Source organism: Canis lupus, chromosome 9, assembly GCF_003254725.2.
Source record: "Canis lupus dingo isolate Sandy chromosome 9, ASM325472v2, whole genome shotgun sequence".
In the NCBI taxonomy this organism is placed as follows: domain Eukaryota; kingdom Metazoa; phylum Chordata; class Mammalia; order Carnivora; family Canidae; genus Canis; species Canis lupus.
Window position 1 is genome coordinate 21,771,453 of NC_064251.1, and position 21,510 is coordinate 21,792,962.

At 39.7% G+C, this 21,510-nt stretch overlaps 1 protein-coding gene across 3 annotated transcripts in view; it reads left to right on the plus strand.

Annotated features, from left to right (window-relative positions):
• Positions 1–1,716: 1,716 nt before the first annotated feature.
• Positions 1,717–21,510, plus strand: part of LOC112655520 (signal transducer and activator of transcription 5B) — a 70,659-nt gene continuing 50,865 nt past the window's right edge. For 2 of the 3 annotated variants that reach the window (XM_025440676.3, XM_049114697.1), the window contains exon 1: positions 1,717–1,876. The gene's annotated coding sequence lies outside the window, so the exon portion shown is untranslated. Of the gene's footprint in view, positions 1,877–2,182; positions 2,434–21,510 lie in introns of those variants that run through there. The other variant, XM_025440677.3, reaches the window with a different exon arrangement.

Consider the following 21,510-nt stretch of genomic DNA (forward strand, 5'->3'; position numbering starts at 1 on the left):
GACCATCACCACATGACAATGAGGAAATCTAGGCCAAAAACTTGCTCAAGCAGTTGACAGCAAGTCTGGTTTTAGATTCTTTGCTCTTAATTACTACACAGTCCTCCTGATTTCCATTTCTATTCTTAGAGTATAGGGTTTGTTCCTCAAATATTTATTGGGTGTCTGCTCTGGGCTGGGCATGGGATGGACTTAAATGGGATATTGTGTGCTGTCAGGGGTAGAGAGATACATAAACAAGACATTGTCCTTCAACACAAGAGGTGCCACGATCAAGGCATGAACATCATGTGATGGGAGACAGGGAGAGGGAAGTTCTCACTGCCTAGACAGAGGGCAGACATCTAGAGGGCAGGACCACATTCCAGGCAAAGGGAACAGCATGTGTGCAGATGGGAAAACTTACAAGGAGAAATATGGTATACTCAAGTGCCAAAACATCTTGCACAGGGACCATCAGAGGGGTGCCAGAGAGCTCAGAGCTGGTGTTTCCGTCCAGCTTCCTGCTCCAGCCTGTCCTGCTCTAACCTCCAGGTGCCCCGCACCTACTCTGGGCAAAGCACTGTGCCAGGTGTTGGCCCAAAGTGTGGGATAGAAGCAGTTGCCTAGGTGGGGGTGGGGGGGAGGGAGGACTTTGTGATCAGCTACAGACACAAAGATCTTTGTGGTTGGTGCCATTCTGGAGGTAAAGGGAAGGCTGCTGGGAAGAGCTGCCAAAGGAGGTTTATGGGAGAAGTTGGGGCCTTGCAGATCTCGATCATCTCTTGACATGAAGATTTTTCAGACTGTGAGGAAGGAAAGCTCGGTGTCTCTGTGTAAGGTCCTCCTTCTGCCCCTGCAGCTAGGTTTCTGGAGATCTGACACGTCTTGCTTTGGTGCTGGCCCTTGGAGGGTTGCCAGGGAAACGGCTGGCCAGCTCCAGAGATATAGCCAGAAGAGAGGAGAGTGGGTGACTCAGGCTCACAGGACACCACACCCCCTCCCCATTACACGGAAGAGGCTCTCAGAGACCCCTTTCCTCTGGATCTTACAGAGGCGATCGTGTTTATTCTTCCCTTTCTTGGTAGAGCAGTCCTTCCCTCCCCGCAGCTCTGACTGGTGGGAGCTAGCAAGAGTCCCCAGGGAGGGAAATGGTGTCAGACGCCCCCCCCCCCCATTCACTCTGGAACAGTGGACGCATCCAGTTGGCCTGGGCGAGTGTAAACTCCTGCTGTGCCCATTCAGGCTTTCCGCCCGGGGGGTAAGCAGGCAGCCCTGGCTGAAACGCCCTCCAGGGAGCAAACCCGGGATAATTATTGATGGGGCAGCGGTGGACTTCTGACCTGGGCCTGGGAGGGACAGGCCCCGGAACGCGGGCCTCGGCCCGGGGGAAGGGCGGGTGGCGGGCCGCGGAGGGGGGCCAGTCGACGCGACCCCAAGAGTCGGCGGCGGGCGCTGCTCGCGGTGGTCGAGCGACCCAAACAAAGCAGCATGTGCTGGCGGCCCAGTGGGACCCGGCTCGGGGCCCGGGAGGGGCGCCTCTCGCAGCGGCGACAAGGGGCCGCGCGCGGCGCCCGCCCCTCCCCCACGCCGGCGCGCCGGGGGGTTCCGGGTCCCTCCCCGGCGGCCGCGGCCCGGGTGCGAGGGGCCACGGGGCTCACGAGCGCGCGCCGGGCGGAACCAGGAAGCGGCGCGCGCTGGCGCGGGGCGCGCTCGGGCCGCGGTGCGCGAGCGGCGCGCGCGCCCCCGCGGGCCCCGGCGTGAGGAGACACGGCGGCCGGAGCCGTCACCCCGGGCGGGGACCCTGCGCAGGCGGCTACGCGCGGCGGCCCGGCCGAGGGAAGCAGCGAGCGGGCGGGCGGCGGCGGCGGCGGCTGGCGCCCGGAGGGCCGACGAGGTAGGAGCTGCTGGGCGAGCGCTGGGCTCGGGGCCGGGGAGCGAGGCCGGGGAGCCTGCACGGGCGGGGCCCCGCGCCCTGGCCGCCCAGACGCCCGCAGGGCCGCGCCGCCGCCGCCATCGCTCCCCGGGCCGCGGGGGCTGCGCGCCGGGGTCGGGGGCGCGGGGGGCGCCGGGGCACGCGAGGGGCGTCGTGCCGAGGCGGGGGCGGGCGGAGGGGGTCGAGCGGGGGGGCGGTGCGGGCGCGCGTGCCGGGGTGGGCGTGTGAAGGGCCCGGCGCCGACCCCTGCCGGCGGAGGGGGCTGCTGGCGTCCACCCCGCGCCTCCCGGTTGCGGTGCCAGGCAGCCCCTGGCGGCTCCTTGCCTTGCCTCCTGTTTCAGAAGGGGGATCTGCGACTCCCGGGGTGGGATGAGCCCGGGGGTGCCCGGTGGGGTGAGGAGGTGTTAGGCAAGCCTCAAGGAACAGTGCCTTATAAGGAGTCAAGACAACAAATACGAACGTTTCGATCCGGCTCTGGGGTCCGGGATCCCACATCAGGACCCGCCAGGCCCCGGCTGGTGAGTGTGGCAGCGGGATGCGGCATGCTTTGTGTTTTTTTTTTTTTCTTTCTTTCTTTCTTTCTTTCTTTCTTTCTTTCTTTCTTTCTTTCTTTCTTTCTTTCTTTCTTTCTTTCTTTCTTTCTTTCTTTTCTTCTTCTTTTTTTTTCTTTTTTTTTTTGCTAGCCAGGGATAGTAAAAAAAAAAAAAAAAAAAAAAAAAGCCCTGGTGTCGGGGGTAGATATGGAGAGTCGGAAGGCAAGTCGTGGTGTCACAAAAGCTGGTCTGAGGCTAAAGGAATCTGGCACGATGGTCAGGCTGATCAAAGAAGAGAAAAGAACTTGTGTGGAGCAAGAGGCGTTTGCAAACACTTGTAGCTAGCAGTGATGGAAAAGGCAAAGAAGAAAAACAAGTGCCAGCTTTTAGGAAGATGGGATTAATGAAAACCACAAGAATGTGAAAGGCAGAAACAGAAGGGATCCTTCCCAGTTCTTGTTCTTGTTCCTCGTGAGCCTGTCAGACCTTTGTATCAGATAAATAGTACTAAAAGTGGGTCATAGAATGTTGGAGCTGGAAAGGACCCTGGGATTATGCTACATTCTCTTATTGTACAAATGAGGAAATTGAGGTCCCAGGTAGATGGAGTAAGTGGCCTGCTCTGTTGTCGCAGCTGTTCAGTCCTTCTGGGGCTGAAATGTCGGGTTGAGGACTCTCAGGTCAGTGCTCTGCCCAAAGCACTGTGCAGTAGATATTTACCTAAATACAGTTCCATTAATTGTCGCTGGAATGTCCTCGGGGAATGCCCCTTGGAAGGGCTAGTGTGTCACCAAATTATTAAACAGGTTTATGTCTTTTTTTTTTTTTTTTTTTTTTTCCCAGTCTTCAAATGGTGTTTATCATCTACTGGTATCTTAGGTTTCCAAAGTGTTTGGATAGCCGCCTGGGCCATAATAAGCTTTCAGCTGTTGCGTATATTATCTCAGATAATTTTGTTATTGTTCAATGGAGATAGCATAACTTTGCTTTTTTTCTCAACTTTCTTGTTATTTGTTTGTTTATATTTATCAGCTAGTAGGAGAGGATGTGTTTTATTTCATGTGCCTTTCATGTTTTTCTAATTTTATTTTGTAACACTGAACATTGGATCAGTTCTGATAATTTCAGATAGTGGAATCCTATTGATTGATTGACTTTTTATCGAGGCTTTGAGTTTTTTGTTTTGGTACCAATTTCCATCTCATGGCAGATTATAGTTGTTAGAATTGATAGTGTAACGGGGAGAAGGGGCTTCTGATTTTAAGAAAAATTTACCATTTGGCAGTTTATGATGTCATGTTTAAGTAAAACACTACACCTTTGGTCAGGTAAGTGTCATCTCGTAGATTACTTGTTTTCCAGAGCCTTTCAGAAGATGAAAATTTCAAGTGCCTGGTTGAGACACAGGGAAGGATTGGAGAGAGCTTTCTTCAAAAAAGCAAAACCTCAGAAAAAAAAAGTTGATTTCTATCACTAGCAGTTTGGTTATTGCATAACTTGGAGCTGAACTACATAAAATCTTTGCTGTATACCCAACTCCATAAATTATCCAGCCTTCTCTCTTGTCCTGGCTTTTTCAGCATTCATGTTTTTGCCAACAGGATATTTTGGATTGTGTTAAGAAATTTAAGGTGGATATATTTCTTCCATGGGTACTTCGTGATATATATGATAGAAAGGGGGGAAAAAGTGCTATCATTGTTTGGAGTGTTACAACATAAATATTTTGGTCAGCACTTCCTATTGTGCCCCAACTTCTCATTTCATCTTCATTTTCTGGCTCTCAATTGATTTTTTTTAAGTGTTATTTACATATGCAGAAACCACATCAAGACTAGTAAAGGGTGCCATTTATTTATTTATTTATTTTTTTTAAGGGTGCCATTTATTGCTCTTCTGGTACTGATGTCAAGTTTTTCAAGTTATATTAGTGTTAGTATTCAAACTATTTGATTTGTGTTAGGTTTATATTTATGAATGTGCTTGTGGTGGTTCATTTGACTTGTTTTTGTGTAGGTAGGTGATCGAGGTAATCTTATAAAGGGAAGATGTTATAAATAGGTAAATAACATGCAAGATTAGATTGCAAGTTGAAGGTAGAATCAAAGGAAACTTAACTATTCTAGTGCCCTGTAAACATATATGAATCTCAAAAGTGTTCACAGATTTCTGGATATTCTAACTACCAGTGAGACATTTTTGCCTCTCTTGTTAGAGTATAGATTGCCACATTATTCTTACAAAAGGAAGCAAAAACAAAAACCTTCCAGTTTTTATTAATTTGTCTTGAGTATTTGAGTATCTTTTAAAAAGATATCTGACAATTCCAGGTTACTGAGTTCTTCAGAAAAATAATATCCCTTTACTGCACAATAAAGTGTCAGAATACTTTGACTCCGGAACTTAATAAAAATAATGTTGAAAAGTTAGCGCTAAAGTACCAGTGTCCCCAATTTTGTGTAGTGGTTAAAGGAAAAAAATTTTTCTTTAAATCTTAGCTTTGTTAATAGAAGTGTTCTAAAATCGGAAGTATTTTTTCCCCTGCAATGTTGGAAACACAAGTTTTAGGCTTATTTCTGGGAATAAGAAAGTCAAATTTCACAATCTAGTTTCCATTGATCAGACTGTTTTTTTTTTTTTTTTTTGTACATTTAAATCGTGAGCATCACAGTGATAAAAAACTTTTTTGAAATTGTACTCATTTTTAATTATCCTTATTTTAAGTAGAATATTGACATTGGATCTTTTCTTGTTAATGATGATAATCCCTTGTTACTGAAAAACTTAAGTCAGTTTGGAGATTTTACAATATAAATCTATGCTCTTTTTACTAATCAAAGAGAGGAGTAATTTACAGGTGTTAGATTTCTAGTTGGTTGAATGAGACCCTCACTTTTGATGGTTTCAGGGTTTTAGATGACGTTTATTACTTTTGTTAGTTTTGGACACACCCATGACTTCCTTGGAAGGTATCTTTGAGGTTTGGTTTCCTTTTTTTTTTAATGGTAATATTGGGGTGGGGGTGCTTCCTGTTTGTATTTTCAAAATTAGGTCCACATGTTAACTTTCTGATACTGTCACATTTTAATTTTAAACATATAAAGACAAGAATCAGATGACATGTCGTTTATCTTTGTCCATTGTACTGCTTGCTTCCTGACAGCCTTACTGAGCTCAGCCTGAATACCCAGTTAGGAAGGCAGGGCATTCCTGATTCTTTTCCCAACTGTCTTCAAGGTATAGCAGCCTCAGAAGGACTCTTACAACAAAGGTGCAGTTAACAGAAAAAAGGGGCTATTGGTATCTGTCTTCTTCCAGGTACCTAGATAATGTATAGCACTAAGAGTTGAAATGTGTTCTGTGGAGCCTTGAACATCAGAATTTTAAAGAAGGGTTGCCTGGGGCTTATGTTTATATGGTCTAGAACCCCATGTATTAGAGTGATTATAGCAGGGTGTTTTTTTTTGTTTTTGTTTTTGTTTTTTTTTTTAAGTTGTGAGAGACACAGAGAGAGGCAGAGACCTAGGCAGAGGGAGAAGGCAGGTTCCTTGCAGGGAGCCCAATGCAGAACTCGATCCCCACACCCCAAGGATCAGGCCCTAAGCCAAAGGCAGACACTCAACTGCTTAGCCATCCAGGCATCCCTGACTATAGCAGTTTTTCTGACCTCACTTAAGTCCTACAGAATGTCATGGAGAATTTAAATAAGAACTAGAACAAATTTAGGGTATGGTAGTAGAACTTAGGAGAAATCATCCTCAGCTATAAAACTCTTCTTTGACCCTCCTGGGTAATTTTTGTGTGGTATGTCACCTTTAACATAAATATTGGAATATGGGTTATATGGAGCCTTGAAGAGAAGTATATCCTTGAAAGGAATACATACAGTATTGTTTCAGGGATTAAAGCTAATGGCCTTTTCCTGGCTCTTAACTAACTATATTCTAAGGACTATAATGATGAGATAGACTCCAAATTAAATTGGCATTCAAATATATTTGCAGCTCAGGGGCATTTTATGTCTCCTAAATTTTCTTTTGTATCACATTAGTAAAGTCAATTACCATGTTGCACAGTTATGCATAATGCACTTTGCAGTTGAGCTTAATACAGATTATCTTGACCTCCCAGTCTCCCCTCCTCAATATTCAATAAAGGAGAAGTTATAATTTGTCTCGTACTGGATATTTTCTTTCTTGGATTTATTCATAATAATTACATCCATTATCTATGTATCATAATACTATTAAGATGAAAAACCATATATTGATTGATAAGAACATTTATGTTTTGGAAGCTGGCTTGCAAAATCTACTCCAACATTCACTCTCCATTTATTACTCCATTGCTTTTGGCACTCTTTTTTAAAAAAAAAATGTTTTCCAGATTTATTTTTATTATGTGAAGTATCTCTACATTCAGTGTACTGCTAGTTTTCTGAGGTGCTTGTGCTGACTCATTTTTTTAATTATACTAAGATATAGAGTATGATTTGAGAGCGGCAGTGAGATTCTCAGAAAATATGAAAACTTTCCTTTCTGACTAGTTAGAGAAAGGTTGGGGAAGACAAGGGGAAATACATCAATGAACCAATCAATTATTGTTATTTGTTGGGATTAATTTGATGACTAATATTTTCAATGCCCATCAGGCTAAGTAAAGGGAATTTGGCTTTACTCTGTAATGATAATAGGACAAACCCAAGTATTTTCTAATACTGCTTGTTTTCCCCTGGTTGGGTTTTGTTGTTGTTGTTGTTGTTGTTGTTGCATATGGGAAATCAAGCCAAAGTTACCAGTAACAGCCACATTCATTATTTGTATTAAAAACAACTATTTACCACTCTGGGCTATAGCTCTACCTATCAGGGGCTCATCTGGGAAGATGTTAATAGTTATCTGTATAATTATTCCATCTTTCAAAAAGTGATCAGAAAATTGGTTTAAAAATATTTCAAATTGGGATGCCTGGGTGGCTGCCTTTGACTCAGGGTGTGATCCTAGGGTCCCAGGATCAAGTCTCGCATCAAGCTCCCTGCATGGAGCCTGCCTCTCCCTCTGCCTATGTCTCTACCTCTCTCTCTCTCTGTGTCTCTCATGAATAAATGAATAAAATCTTTTAAAAAAAACTACTTCAAATTATGTCCAAAACCTAAAAGTGGAAAGATAACAAAAATAATACCTAACACTGCCCACTTAAAAGTGTGCCAAGCAATGTTATAAGCTCTTGCCATATTTTAACTTATAATCCTCAAAGGAGAGAGTATCATTTTCAGATGAAAGATGAAGAAATGGCCACAGAGAAGTTAACTTGTCCAAAGTCATATTGCTAGTAATAATGGCAAGACTGGATCTAGACCCAGGACAAGCTGACTCTGTAGGCTGTGTTCCTAACCACTGCACTGCAAACAAGAGCAGGCAACTGCAACTTTGCAATAACATTTGGTGTCTTTAAGGCTTATATTTCTTTATTTGTGCTCCCAAATGGACTTTTGTTTATTTTTAATAGAAAAAAATGTATTTAGAAATTTTTAGTTTATGAATGTGATAAGTATTTTTCCAACTAAAGTATATAATCATGGTAGAAATTATGTTAAAACAGAGAATGTCTTAATTCTGACTATAGATTGTCCTTTGTTGTTCTGCCACTAGCATTATCAGATATATCATAGAAGATCTATAAACTATCTCCTTGGCCTCTTCTTTACAAACAAAAGGATCATTTGCACCAAGTTAACATGTAACATATTTGTTTATTGAAAATGCAAATACCCAGTTCATTTTATTTACAACTTTATTTTGAAGGGATTTGCGACCCTATTCTTGCTGTATTGAAGCTTTTTAGAGTTACTAATTGTGATTTCTAAGAATTTTAATTTGGGATTTAATTTTTAAGGCAACTGAAGCAATTATTGTGTGTTTAGAGCTATGCAAACGCCAGAAACTAGAAACTAGTCTCAGAAATTTATTCCTTTTTATATGCAGTGGTCTCAGTGTTTTTCCTTGGAGGTAGATTGTTGTGAAGTTAAATCTTGGAGACAGAATTCACTACCCTAAAGTGTAGTAGTTTGAATTTGAGAGGTCAAGTCAGAGAGGAGAGAAACTCGAATTCCCTGAGCAGAGGGTATAAACTTGTTCAAATAAACAGAGGATGTTGTCTTCCAGGATTGTCAAACTGTCACCTTTGACCAGGGTTGAATTTTCTTTGAATGTTGACAGAAGTTACAATGTCAGTGGAAAAAGCTTAATGTGAAGTATCTATAACTCAGAATTTCCTTATGTTTGTGTCAGTGAGATCCTACAATTAAAGCTGTTTTTTTTTCTTCTGTGTCTGATGAGTTTTAAAAAGCCTTCAGTGGGGTTTTCCATCCTTGAGGTAAGAGTAAATTAGAAAGTTTGTAAGAAATTATTTTGTGTTGTCTAAAATTCAGAGCCTATAATCTGTGGCAGATTGTTATGTTTTTATAAAGAATGAGACTTAATTCAACCTGCAGAAAATGTGTTAAATAAGCGACGTTCACAAATGCCATTGTAGTTTTTGGTTTTTTTCCATTGTAGTATTTGTAAATAGAAACTTTTGAGCCCTTAATCTGTTAAAGTACTAAAAATTACATTTATCAGCTTTATTTAATTTTTTTTATTTCTTTTTTTTTTAAAGATTTTTTATTTATTCATGATAGACATAGGGAGAGAGAGGCAGAGACAGAGGCAGAGGCAGAGGGAGAAGCAGGCTCCATGCAGGAGCCCAACATGGGACTCGATCCCAGGTCTCCAGGATCACACCCTGGGCCAAAGGCAGGCGCTAAACTGCTGAGCCACCCAAGAATCCCCAATCAGCTTTATTTTTTTTCTCAGAATTTATTTACTTATTCATGAGAGACACAGAGAAAGGCAGAGACAAAGGGAGAGGGAGAAGCAGGCTCCCTGCAAGGAGCCTGATGCGGGACTGGATCCCAAGAGCTGAAGGCAGATGCTCAACCACTGAGCCACTCAGGTGCCCCGAATTTATCAACTTTATAATGCAGCATTCTACAAGATTAAGATAGTCATTTGTAATTTGACTAGGTAAAGCATTCTCTCAGAAATAATTTTAATTTTATGTTTTCATTTTGCTTCATGTTTCTAAAATATTTTGGTAATCTTTTATGCTTGAGAAAAATAGCAAACTAGAGATCCATAGAAATACATAGCTCTTTACAAAATGAAACAGTCCACCCTGTGGGTTTATGTTTTATAATTTGTGATCTGTTTCTGATAGAAAGTGAGGGAGAATTACAGTGAGAACTGGACATTATAGAGCCTTACTCAAAAGATATGGAAAGCCTAATAGGTACAGATGCAATGCACATACTCCTCTTTGTGTTGTTACTGTTTCAATTATGTAATGATATAAGGAAACTCTGAACCTATCCTGAGCATATTTTAAAGATAAGTTTATCTTGAAATGAGTTTTAATATCAAATAAAAATACTGAATTCATTGTGATGCATATAGATTTATCTTCCTCCTTAACTGCTGAAGGTATCAAAACAAAATAGAAAATATTTGACTTCCTGAATGCCATGGCTACAATTAATATGCTGAATTGTGATGAAGCAGGATTCCTTGATTTTGCAATACCAGAGCATAGCACATAATTTTAGAAGAATGGATCCTTAAGTAAGTTATTACCTTAAGCACACATTTTAAATTATGTCCTAGAAATATGACATTGTCAAAATTTATGGTTTTGAATTTCTATTACCCAAATGTGAGAAATTCTAGTTTGAGAGAACTTTGTAATACATTCCAGTTCTGTTGGTAAATTTGAACAAGGCAAACATAAAAACTAGCCAGTGGCTTTTATGGAATAACTCATAAAAGAAAAAATATATATGTAAGTGCATAAATATTAACAAGTTCCTTATGTCAAAAAAAATGCCAGAAGCCAAAGATAAATGACAAAAATAAGAAAAACATTGCAAACATAGATGGCAAAAGGTTGTGGGTTAATGTTATTGTTGTATTTATTTATTTATTTATTTTTAAAAGATTTTATTTATTTATTCATGAGAGACACAGAGAGAGAGGCAGAGACACAGGCAGAGAGGGAGAAGCAGGCTCCATGAGGGGAGCCCAGGTGGCCCAGTGGTTTAGCGCCGCCTTCAGCCCAGGGCCTGATCCTGGAGGTCCGGGATCGAGTCCTGCATCGGACTCCCTGCATGGAGCCTGCTTCTCCCTCTGCCTGTGTCTCTGCCCTTCATGTGGGACTCGGTCCCGGGTCTCCAGGATCAGGCCCTGGGCTGAAGGCTGCGCTAAACCACTGGGCCACCCGGGCTGCCCTGTTGTTGTTTTTAATAAAGTTTGTTTGTTTGTTTGTTTGTTTAATGAGAGAGAGAGAGAGAGTGCGCGCGCCAGCCAAGCAAGGGGAGGAGCAGAGGGAGAGGGACAGGCAGATTCCTGCTGAGCACAGAGCTGGATTCGGGGCTTGATCCCATGACCCCGAGATCACAACCTGAGCTGAAACCAAGAGTTGGATGCACAACTGGCTGAGCCACCCAGGTGCCCCAGGTTATGGGTTAATATTAATATATAACGAATATATATCAAAGTTAAAAAGATGGTCTCCCAAAGGGAAAATGAACAAAAGAAGAGTTACAAATGCTCAGCAATCATATAAATTTATGTTCAGTTGCACTAGAAATCAAATGCAATAAAACAATTACATGATTTTTCCACCGAACAGATTTACAAAACTAAAAATATTGAAAAAATAAAAACAGTGTTGCTTAGGAATGTGGGGAAACTGACACCTTCATATTCATTGGTCAGCTGTAAATTGGTACTTTTTTTGAAAGGCAGTTTGATGTATGTATTGAAAGAATTAGAAATGGGCATTCCTTTTGACCTAACAGTTCTATTTAGAGGACATCTGAAATATATTAAAAGATTTATATATAAGGATGTTCCTCATAGTGTTTGTTTGTTTGTTTGTTTATTTATTTATTTATTTAAAAAAAAATTTTTTTTTTAATTTTTTATTTATGATAGGCACACAGTGAGAGAGAGAGAGGCAGAGACACAGGCAGAGGGAGAAGCAGGCTCCATGCACCGGGAGCCCGACGTGGGATTCGATCCCGGGTCTCCAGGATCGCGCCCTGGGCCAAAGGCAGGCGCTAAACCGCTGCGCCACCCAGGGATCCCTGTTTATTTATTTATTTATTTATTAAAGATTTTATTTATTTATTCATGACAGACGCACAGAGAGAGAGAGAGAGAGGCAGAGACACAGGCAGAGGGAGAAGCAGGCTCCAGGCAGGGAGCCTGATGTGGGACTCGATCCCAGGTCTCCAGGATCACACCCTGGGCCAAAGGCAGGCACTAAACTGCTGAGCCACCCGGGGATCCCCATAGTGTTATTTAAAATAGCAACAAGGGATCCCTGGGTGGCGCAGCGGTTTAGCGCCTGCCTTTGGCCCAGGGTGTGATCCTGGAGACCCGGGATCGAATCCCACGTCAGGCTCCCGGTGCATGGAGCCTGCTTCTCTTCTCCCTCTGCCTGTGTCTCTGCCTCTCTCTCTCTCTCATTGTGTGCCTATCATAAATTAAAAAAATAAATAAATAAATAAAAATAAATAAATAGCAACAAATTGGAAAAAACTTCAGTATTCAGCATTAGAGGATAAATGAACTAAATTGAATATTTTATATAATGGAATACTATTCAGCCATTTCAACATGTTATAAAACAATATTTAATGATGTAGGTAAAGTTTACAATATATTACTAAATGAAGAGGCAAATTGCAAAGCACAACTGTGCTTGGAAAAGTATAAACATTGAAAAACATATTCTGCGTTATAGGATTCTGGGTGTGTGCATGCATGCGTGGTTTCTAAGTGTCTTCCCATTACAAGTAATAATAAACGGAATACTTTGTGTTCAAGAAAGAAGTTATTTTTAATGAATGGAAAAAGAAAATATGAGATATATATGTGTAACAATATTATTTAGCCATAAAATAAGGGAATCTTGCCATTTATAACAACATGGATGAATCTAGAGAGCATTATGCTAAGTGAAATAAGTCAGAGACACAAATGTATGATCTCACTGATATGTGGAATAATAAAAGTAAAAAACCAAACTCATAAAAAAAAAAAAGATTGGTGGTTGCCAAAAACAGGGGTAGAGGACTGTGTGAAGGTGGCCAAAGGGTACAAACTTCCAGTTACCAGATGAGTAAGTTCTGAGTATGTAATGTACAGCATGTGACTATAGTTAACTGTATTGTGTATTTTAAAGTTGCTAAGAGAGTAGATCTTAAAAGTTCTCCCCCCACACACAATTGTAGCTATGTGAGGTAATGGATGTCTTTTTTTTTTTAAGATTTTATTTATTTATTTATTCATGAGAGAGACACACAGAGAGGCAGAGACACAGGCAGAGGGAGAAGCAGGCTCTATGCAGGGAGCCCGATGTGTGGGACTTGATCCCGGGACTCCAGAATCATGCCCTGGGCTGAAGGCGAAGGCAGGCGCTAAACCGCTGAGCCACCCAGGGATCCCCAGTAATAGATGTCTTAACTAACCTTATTTTGGTAAATGTTTTACTATAGATATATGTGTGTATGTATATGTATACATACACACATACATACATATATCAAATTACTACATTGTATACCTTAAACTTACACAATAATTTATGTCAGGTATGTTTAAATAAAGCTGAGGGGAAAAGTTAAAACGACTTTTGTGTGTTGATTTGGAATGAGAAACTTATTTTTATTTTCAGTTAGTATTTCCTTTTTAGGAGCAGAAAGTGAGTAGTTTGTGATGTTTATGTTAAATATTTCCCATAGTATATTTATTTGGTGTGCTTTATGACATCTTTTTTTTTTCATATGACATCTTTTGTTAAAGAACCATATTAAAACTATTCTAATTTTATATTTAATGTTTTCAGAATCAACATAATTTGAACTTGAGGACTGAGTTATTAACTATATTTGGTGGAATGGTCCATATTTTTATATATAAGCTGATGGTGAATTACATTGTTTTTTTTTTTTTGTTTTGTTTTGTTTTTTTTAAATTTTTATTTATTTATGATAGTCACAGAGAGAGAGAGAGAGAGAGAGAGAGGCAGAGACACAGGCAGAAGGAGAAGCAGGCTCCATGCACCGGGAGCCCGATGTGGGATTCGATCCCGGGTCTCCAGGATCGCGCCCTGGGCCAAAGGCAGGCGCTAAACCGTTGCGCCACCCAGGGATCCCCTGAATTACATTGTTTTTATAATTGTAATGAAGAGATTATATTGCTTTATTTGTGTATGTGCTCTGTTAAGCTACCATTCTTTTTTTTTTTTTTTTTTTTAAGATTTATTTATTTATTCATGAGAGACACAGAGAGAGAGGCAGAGACATAGGCACAGGGAGAAGCAGGCTCCTTGCAGGGAGCCCGACTTGGGACTCCATCCCGGATCCCAGGTTATCACGCCCTGAGCTGAAGGCAGATGCTCAACCGCTGAGCCACCCAGACGTCCCATTACCATTCCTTTCATATTGAAGATGTGTTTTTGTTTGTTTGTTTGTTTGTTTGTTTCAACTTTTGGGAAAAAAAGTTAGGTCTAGTTTATTTTAACATGTGGTAACCCTGTGAACATCGTATTATTTCAATATATTTTGTGTATTTGCTTTTGTACTGCTTTCTCTTTCATGATGATACCTACAAAGATTGCTAGGTTTATGGGTTTTTTTCCTTGTAATCCCATTAGTCATGCTTAATGACTTCTCTAAATGTTTATTATGTTATTCATTTGGGACTATCTGGTAAAGGAAACCTCTAGTGAAATATTTTCTCTTGGGTGTATGTCATTTCTAATACAAGAGACTTGTATTCTGCCTTAATTAAATTCACATTAAATAGTTTCCTTGTAATTAGATTTAGTGTTTAAGAAGTGTTAAGTGTTAAGTTTAAAGGAGAAAAATGAAGATAAATTACAAGTTGATGTTTCAGAAGAATTTTGGTGCACAAGTATTTAGGTCTTAGTACTTTTGCAGCAAATAAAATTACAGTCTTAAAATATATATATTTGAACCCAGCAGAAGACTTACTTATTTTATTTTTAAAATTCTAAAGATTTTATTAGAGAGAGAGTAAGCATACAAACTGGGGGACGGGCAGAGGGAGGGGGACATGGATACACTCTGCTGAGCAGGGAACCCAACTCTGGCCTTGATCTTAGGACCCTGAGATCATGACCTGAGTGGAAGTCAATCGCTTAACCAACTGAGCCACCTAGGTACCATAAGATTTTTTTTTTTTTTGAAGTAATCTCTACATCCAATGTGGGGCTTAAACTCACCACCCCAAGTTCAAGGATTGCATGCTCTTCTGACTGGGCCAGCTAGGTGCCCCAGGCCTACTTATTTTATGTAAAATTCAGCTCGTTAAAAATCTTCCTTAACCTGGATTGTGCCATATAATTTATTATAATGGAATTTGCTGTAACAGAATTTTTTTTTTAAAGATTTATTTATTTATTCATTCAGAGAGAGCGAGAGAGAGGCAGAGACACAGGCAGAGGGAGAAGCAGGCCCCATGCAGGAAGCCCGATGTGGGACTCGATCCCGGGTCTCCAGGATCACACCCCAGGCTGCAGGCGGCACTAAACCGCTGAGCCACCAGGGCTGCCCTGTAACAGAATTTTAAGTCCGTTTTGAGAATACTAAAACATAAGAGAAATCATATAGTACTTTTTAGTGCTTTGTAAACCTAAATCCATAAAATAGTTAAATGTATAAAGATAAATATTTTCATGTATTGAAGTTAAAACCATAAACATATACTGCCCAGGATACCTTCATAAATAAATCCTGTTGATTTTCTGGTTCTTTTTTGCTTATTATTTCTTTTCTTTTCTTTTCTTTTCTTTTCTTTTCTTTTCTTTTCTTTCTTTTTTTTTTTTTTTTTTTTTTTGCTTATTATTTCTTAAACTTCTCTGCCTCCTAAAAATGTGATCAGTCTCATTTAATCCAAAATTGTTTTCCTTTGGCTTCAGTGTATTGATCATTGCTGATTTTCTCTCTCATCTGTTTTATCACTATGATATTATTATGACCAGTTAGAATAATCCCCTTCTATTTTTTTCTGCAATTTTTATGTTTTTATTTGAGGGAGGGAGTATAGGCAGGGGGAGGGACAGAGGGGCAAGCAGACTCTCCACTGAGCAAGGAGCCTGTTGTAGGGCTCCATCACATCCCTGAGATCATGACCTGAGCTGAGGTCAAATGCTCAACTTACTGAACCACCCAGGTGCCCCTCCTCTTTCTTCTTTTATGTATCTGAATCATACTTACCAAACCATGAGATACTTAAAAAATCATATAAATTTGGGGCCTCAAATTTAACATCATAACTTTTATAATATGGCATCAGCAAACTATAGAATATATTTTTAAATTAACATATAAAATGATTGGGCACCTGGGTGGCTCAACTGGTTAAGTGTCTGCTTTAGGATCAGGTCATGATCCCAGGGTCCTAGGATCAAGTCCTGTGTCAGGCTCCCTGCTCTGCAGGGAGTCTGCTTCTCCTTCTGCCCTTCCTCCTACTCATTCCCTCTCTCTGTTTCTCTCTCATGTATGCACTCTTTCAAATAAGATCTTTTAAAAAAGGAATAAAATGATTTATTGCTTTCTTAATTTAGAACTAATTATTTGATTGTGTTCTAGTCTTTTTTTTTTTTAAGTTTTTTATTTTTTGTTTTTAATTTGAGAGAAAGAATGAGAGCATGAGTGGGTGGGATAGGGAGAAGCAGATTCCCTGCTGAGCAGGGAGCCTGCCCTGGGGCTCCATCCCCAGACCCAGGGATCATGACCTGAGCCAAAGGACGCTTAACCTACAGAGCCACCCAAATGCCTCGATTGTCTTCTATCTAGTCTTTTGTCTGATTTTTGAGAACTTGGTTATTTCTCACAAAGATGAGTCTTCCCCAAGTCTGTAAATCTTAAGGTTATCTCTTTAAAGGAGCTCAAATATATGTAACATTCAAAAGATAAAAAAAATATTTCTTTCAAAAGTTATTATAATTTTGTTTGAAACTCTTTAATCTGCTTTTTGTTTCTTAGCTGCCAGGGGGCTTTGTGTGTGTGTGTGTGTGTGTGTGTGTGTGTGTGTGTATGTACTTAAAAATACTTCCAAAGTGAGTAAAGAAATTTATTTCAAAATTTTCCAGTAATTGGGCTATCGGTTAAGGTAAGACTTAATAAATATTTGTTGACTGGTGAATAAATGGGCTGTATAATCACAATACTTTTTAAGGCAAAATTAGATAACAACTTGCCCCATTAAACTGTATTTGCTAGTGGTTCTTAACTGGAAATGAGGGGACCTTTTGAGACTCTAATGAAACCATTGACTCTTCCCAGTAAAATACACATACACATAAAATTTTGCATATGTTTCAAGAAGTCCATGGACTTGGGTGGCTCAGTGGTTGAGTGTCTGCCTTTGGCTTAGGGCATGATCCCTGGGTGCTGGGATCAAGTCTCACATCAGGCTCCCTGTAGGGAGTCTGCTTCTCCCTTTGCCTATGTCTCTGCCTCTCTCTCTCTGTGTCTCTCATGAATAAATAAATAAAATCTTAAAAAAAAAAAAAGTCCATATACTCAGGCTACAAACCCCTAATATAAACATCCAGCCTTCATTAATACAGGTAGTGGAGGTGGGGGCATATGGAGAAGAGATAATAATCCAAATTTACACAATGTGTACTTATTTTAAAACCTCTAGCCTGATTTTCTTACCTGGGGGCTCAGGAAGGACTTATTTACCCCCAGAAACTCAATAAATATCAATCTACTTCAATATTCAAAAGGTCTATTTCATTGCATAGCCCTAGCATAATTTAATCTACTAACATCTATTAATGGATATTTAAGTTGTTTCCAGTTTTACTTTTTTATAACGAATTCTGTGGTGTAGATTCTTAAGTTGAGTGGGTGTTTTTGCATTTACTGGACCATCCTTTTATTTTTTTAATTTATTTTAAATTTATTTTTAAAGATTTTATTTATTTATTGATGAGAGACACAGAGAGAGGCAGAGAGAGAAGCAGGCTCCATACAGGAAGCCCAATGTGGGACTCGGTCCCAGGACTCCAGGATCACTCCCTGGGCGGAAGGGAGGTGCTCAACCACTGAGCCACCCAGGCATCCCTGGACCATTCTTTTAATGTAAGTTCTAGAAGTTAGAGTTGCTGAGCAATTTGTATAAATAGTTCACCCTCCAGAGAGACCATTCAAAAGCCACCCTTGGTAGTTAACATGCCTACTAAGAACTAGTGTATGATGAGGATGGCCATTTCCCCATATCTTCCATGACTAAGTATTGATAACCTTTATATCTTTGCTAGTCTCCATATTTTTATTTCTTTGATTTCTAGCAAGGTTAGACAGTGCTTCACATGTTTAATGGCCATTTTGTTTCTTCTTTGTCATTTGCCCTTTTATATAATTTAGCTAATTTTTTATATAGCTGTTTGAGTTTTCCCAAAGATCTTTCTGTCTTATGTATTTCCTCTCAGGAAGTTACTTGCCTTTCAACTTTGTGTAGTATTTTTTTGCAGTACAAAATGTTAAATTTTTATGTTGTCTAATTTAATAGTCTTTCTTCTCTGATCTGGGTATTAAGACATGCTTAGAAAAACCATCTCTACCCAAAAATTATAAAATTTTCATTCGTATTTTCTTTTTTTTTTATTTTTTTTTATTTTAAATTTTTTTTTTTTTTTTTTTTTATTTATGATAGGCACACAGTGAGAGAGAGAGAGGCAGAGACACAGGCAGAGGGAGAAGCAGGCTCCATGCACCGGGAGCCCGATGTGGGATTCGATCCCGGGTCTCCAGGATCGCGCCCTGGGCCAAAGGCAGGCGCCAAACCGCTGCGCCACCCAGGGATCCCCTCATTCGTATTTTCTTTTAGACTATTTTGTGGTTCTATTTTTTGCATTAAGTTTCTCCATTCATCTGGAATCTATTTCTGTATAAGAAGTGAAGTGGCAATGTAGCATTGTTTTCCTGAGAACAATACTATTTATTGATCACTCACTATATGCCAAGCATTGAGCTAAATATTTCACATGTATTAACAATTTTAGGGCAGCCCCAGTAGCGCAGCGGTTTAGCGCCGCCTTCAGCCCAGGGCGTGATCCTGGAGTCTCAGGATCGAGTCCTACGTCGGGTTCCCTGCCTGGAGCCTGCTTCTTCCTCTGCCTGTGTCTCTGCCTCTCTCTCTCTCTCTCTTTCTCTCTCTGTGTCTCTCATGAATAAATAAATAAAATCTTAAAAAAAATTTTTAACCTAAACCAATTCCAAATGGTGAGCTAGTTATTAAAAGAAAAAAAAAAAAAAACCACCATTCCCCACCATCTCAGCTCCCTCTTTGTATACTGATAAAGTACATGGTTAACATATATTTTAAGTCCTCATAGCTGTTTAGATCCACTGCTTCTTTGTTAAGTTCCAGAGATCAGTGTGTCTCTGAATATATCCCATTATTTTAATTATTGGACATTTTATTTGGTTCATTACAGTTTTTTCAGAGAGTAAGTCGGAGAGGTGAGAATTTTTCTGGATTGCCTCTGAAATAGGCATTAGGATAGATTTTTTTATCTGATTCAAAATGAATTTCATTCTTTGAGCAGATGGTAGATAATCACCAGTAGTTCCATTAAAGATACACTAGATTTAGTCTTAAACATGTGTTCCTATAGAAATAGTAACAGAGTAGTAATTTTTAAAAATAATACTCTGTCCACTTTCAACTCCCAATAGTGTAATTTCATTATGACATTTCAGTAAGTTATAGTAAAGCTTTATTTTTTTAATTTAATTTAAAAGCTTAGTATTGCTTTCAAAATGTTCTTCTAACCAAAACATTGAAGGAAAGTTATACATGTTACAGATAAAACATGTATGAACTAGAAAAATGTACACAAGAGTTATATAGGAATATGTAAAATATTTGTTATGGATAAGCACAGTTGAGTACAAATACAAATGCAGTTTTCTAGTAGCTACCTTTATTTTTTTAATACATTGAACTTTATTGAAATGAAGAACCTTTGTTCATCAAAACCACCAAAGAGTAAAAATACAAGCTACTGAGAAGATATTTGCAACATTTATCACTAGTAGCTACCTTTGAAAAAGCAAAGAGAAACTAGTGAAATCAATTTTAATAATATATTTTCTTTAACCCAATGTATTAAAAATATTGTAAAAGGTGAAAGATTTATGCGATCTGAAGAGAAACCAAAGTATATGTATTCAAAATATTGTCATTTCAACATGTACTCAATATAAAAACTACTAATGAGATATATTTTACCTTCTTTTTTTGCCAAATCTTTGAAATCTGGTGTTTTATATTTATATACCATATCTCAATTTGGATGCAAAATTTTCATCAGATATGTGTGAACTGAATAAAAAATACATATACAAAGTGTGTTCAGATTTCATAAGATTTTCAGTTGATGAAGTGGATTCACATAGCCAGGTTGTTCCAAACATACTTGAAAATTTTCCAATAACTAAATCAAGTATCAATTTTTAAATTTACATTTAAGTTTATTAAAATAAAATAACAAACTCAGTTCCTCAGTCATACTAGCCACATTTTAAGTACAATAGCACATGTGACTAGCGGCTATCATATTAGGCAGTGCAGTTACAGGCCTTCTAAAGAAATAAAATATAGGCTGGTCTCCTACTTTTAACATCTAGCTTACAAATGACTCAAGTACAAATAGGGTCTTGCTCTCTGGGAATTGAAGCCATTGCTCTGTAAGGTAGCAGAAGCTACTCTTACCTAAAGATGATGATGATACCCCTAAAACTTCCCACCAGACCCTCCACCATCACAAAATACACATAAACATATACAGATGCACTTACTTAAAAAAACAAAAAACAAAAAAAAAACTGCTGCACTGAATGCCTGGGTGGCACAGTCACTTAAGTATACAACTCTTGGTTTCAGGTCAGGTCATGATCTCAGGACTGTGGGATCAAGCTCCACATTGGGCTCTAAACTCAGCGGGGAGTCTGCTTGGGATGCTCCCTCTCCTCCTGCCCTTCCCTCCTGAGTGTGTGTTCTCTCTCTCTCTCTCTCTCCAGCAAATAAATAAAACAAAACAAAAACAAAACTGATGCACTGAAGTATGGTTGAAGCATTATCTACCTCCTGGAAGCCCTTCTCTTTTCTTGGGAATAGGAGAAGACCAGTCTGTGCTGTGTGGCTGCTGGGATGGAGAACAGACAGGGGTAGAAGGATTATTATTTTTTTTACTAATGGTATCCCTGACTAGAAATCCTAACATCTTTTCCTTCAGAAACAAAATTATAGAGGGTAACTAGTTTTTACAAGATTGTAGATCAACTGAGGTTTTGGGGTTTACCTAGGTATTTTCATCTCTTTATAACTTTGTTCCCAAGGGAAAATGTTCCATGTTCCAAACAACATATGTACAAATGCATTTTGAAATATGATTACAGTTGTAAAGTGACCAGGAAGAGGATATGGGAAAGATGTTGGGAGTTGCTTGTCATTTTTATTATAGGAAGATACAGGGGCTTGAGTACTGAACTTTGATGCATCAGACCAAATTGTCTCTTGTTGCCCATATGACCTTATTTATAGCTGTGGAACTAAAACCTAAAATGGCCCATTCAGTTCTAGGTATAACTCGCCTATCAAATCACTTTTAGGATCCCTAGGTGGCGCAGCGGTTTGGCGCCTGCCTTCGGCCTAGGGCGCGATCCTGGAGACCCGGGATCGAATCCCACATCGGGCTCCCAGTGCATGGAGCCTGCTTCTCCCTCTGCCTGTGTCTCTGCCTCTCTCTCTCTCTGTCTCTGTGACTATCATAAATAAATAAAAATTAAAAAAAAAAATCACTTTTAGGTAGAGTTTTTTGTTTTGTTTTCCTTCTCTCTCTCTCTCTCTCTCTCTCTCTCTGTGTGTGTGTGTGTGTGTGTGTGTGTGTGTGTATGTGTTTAAAATTGAATTTGCC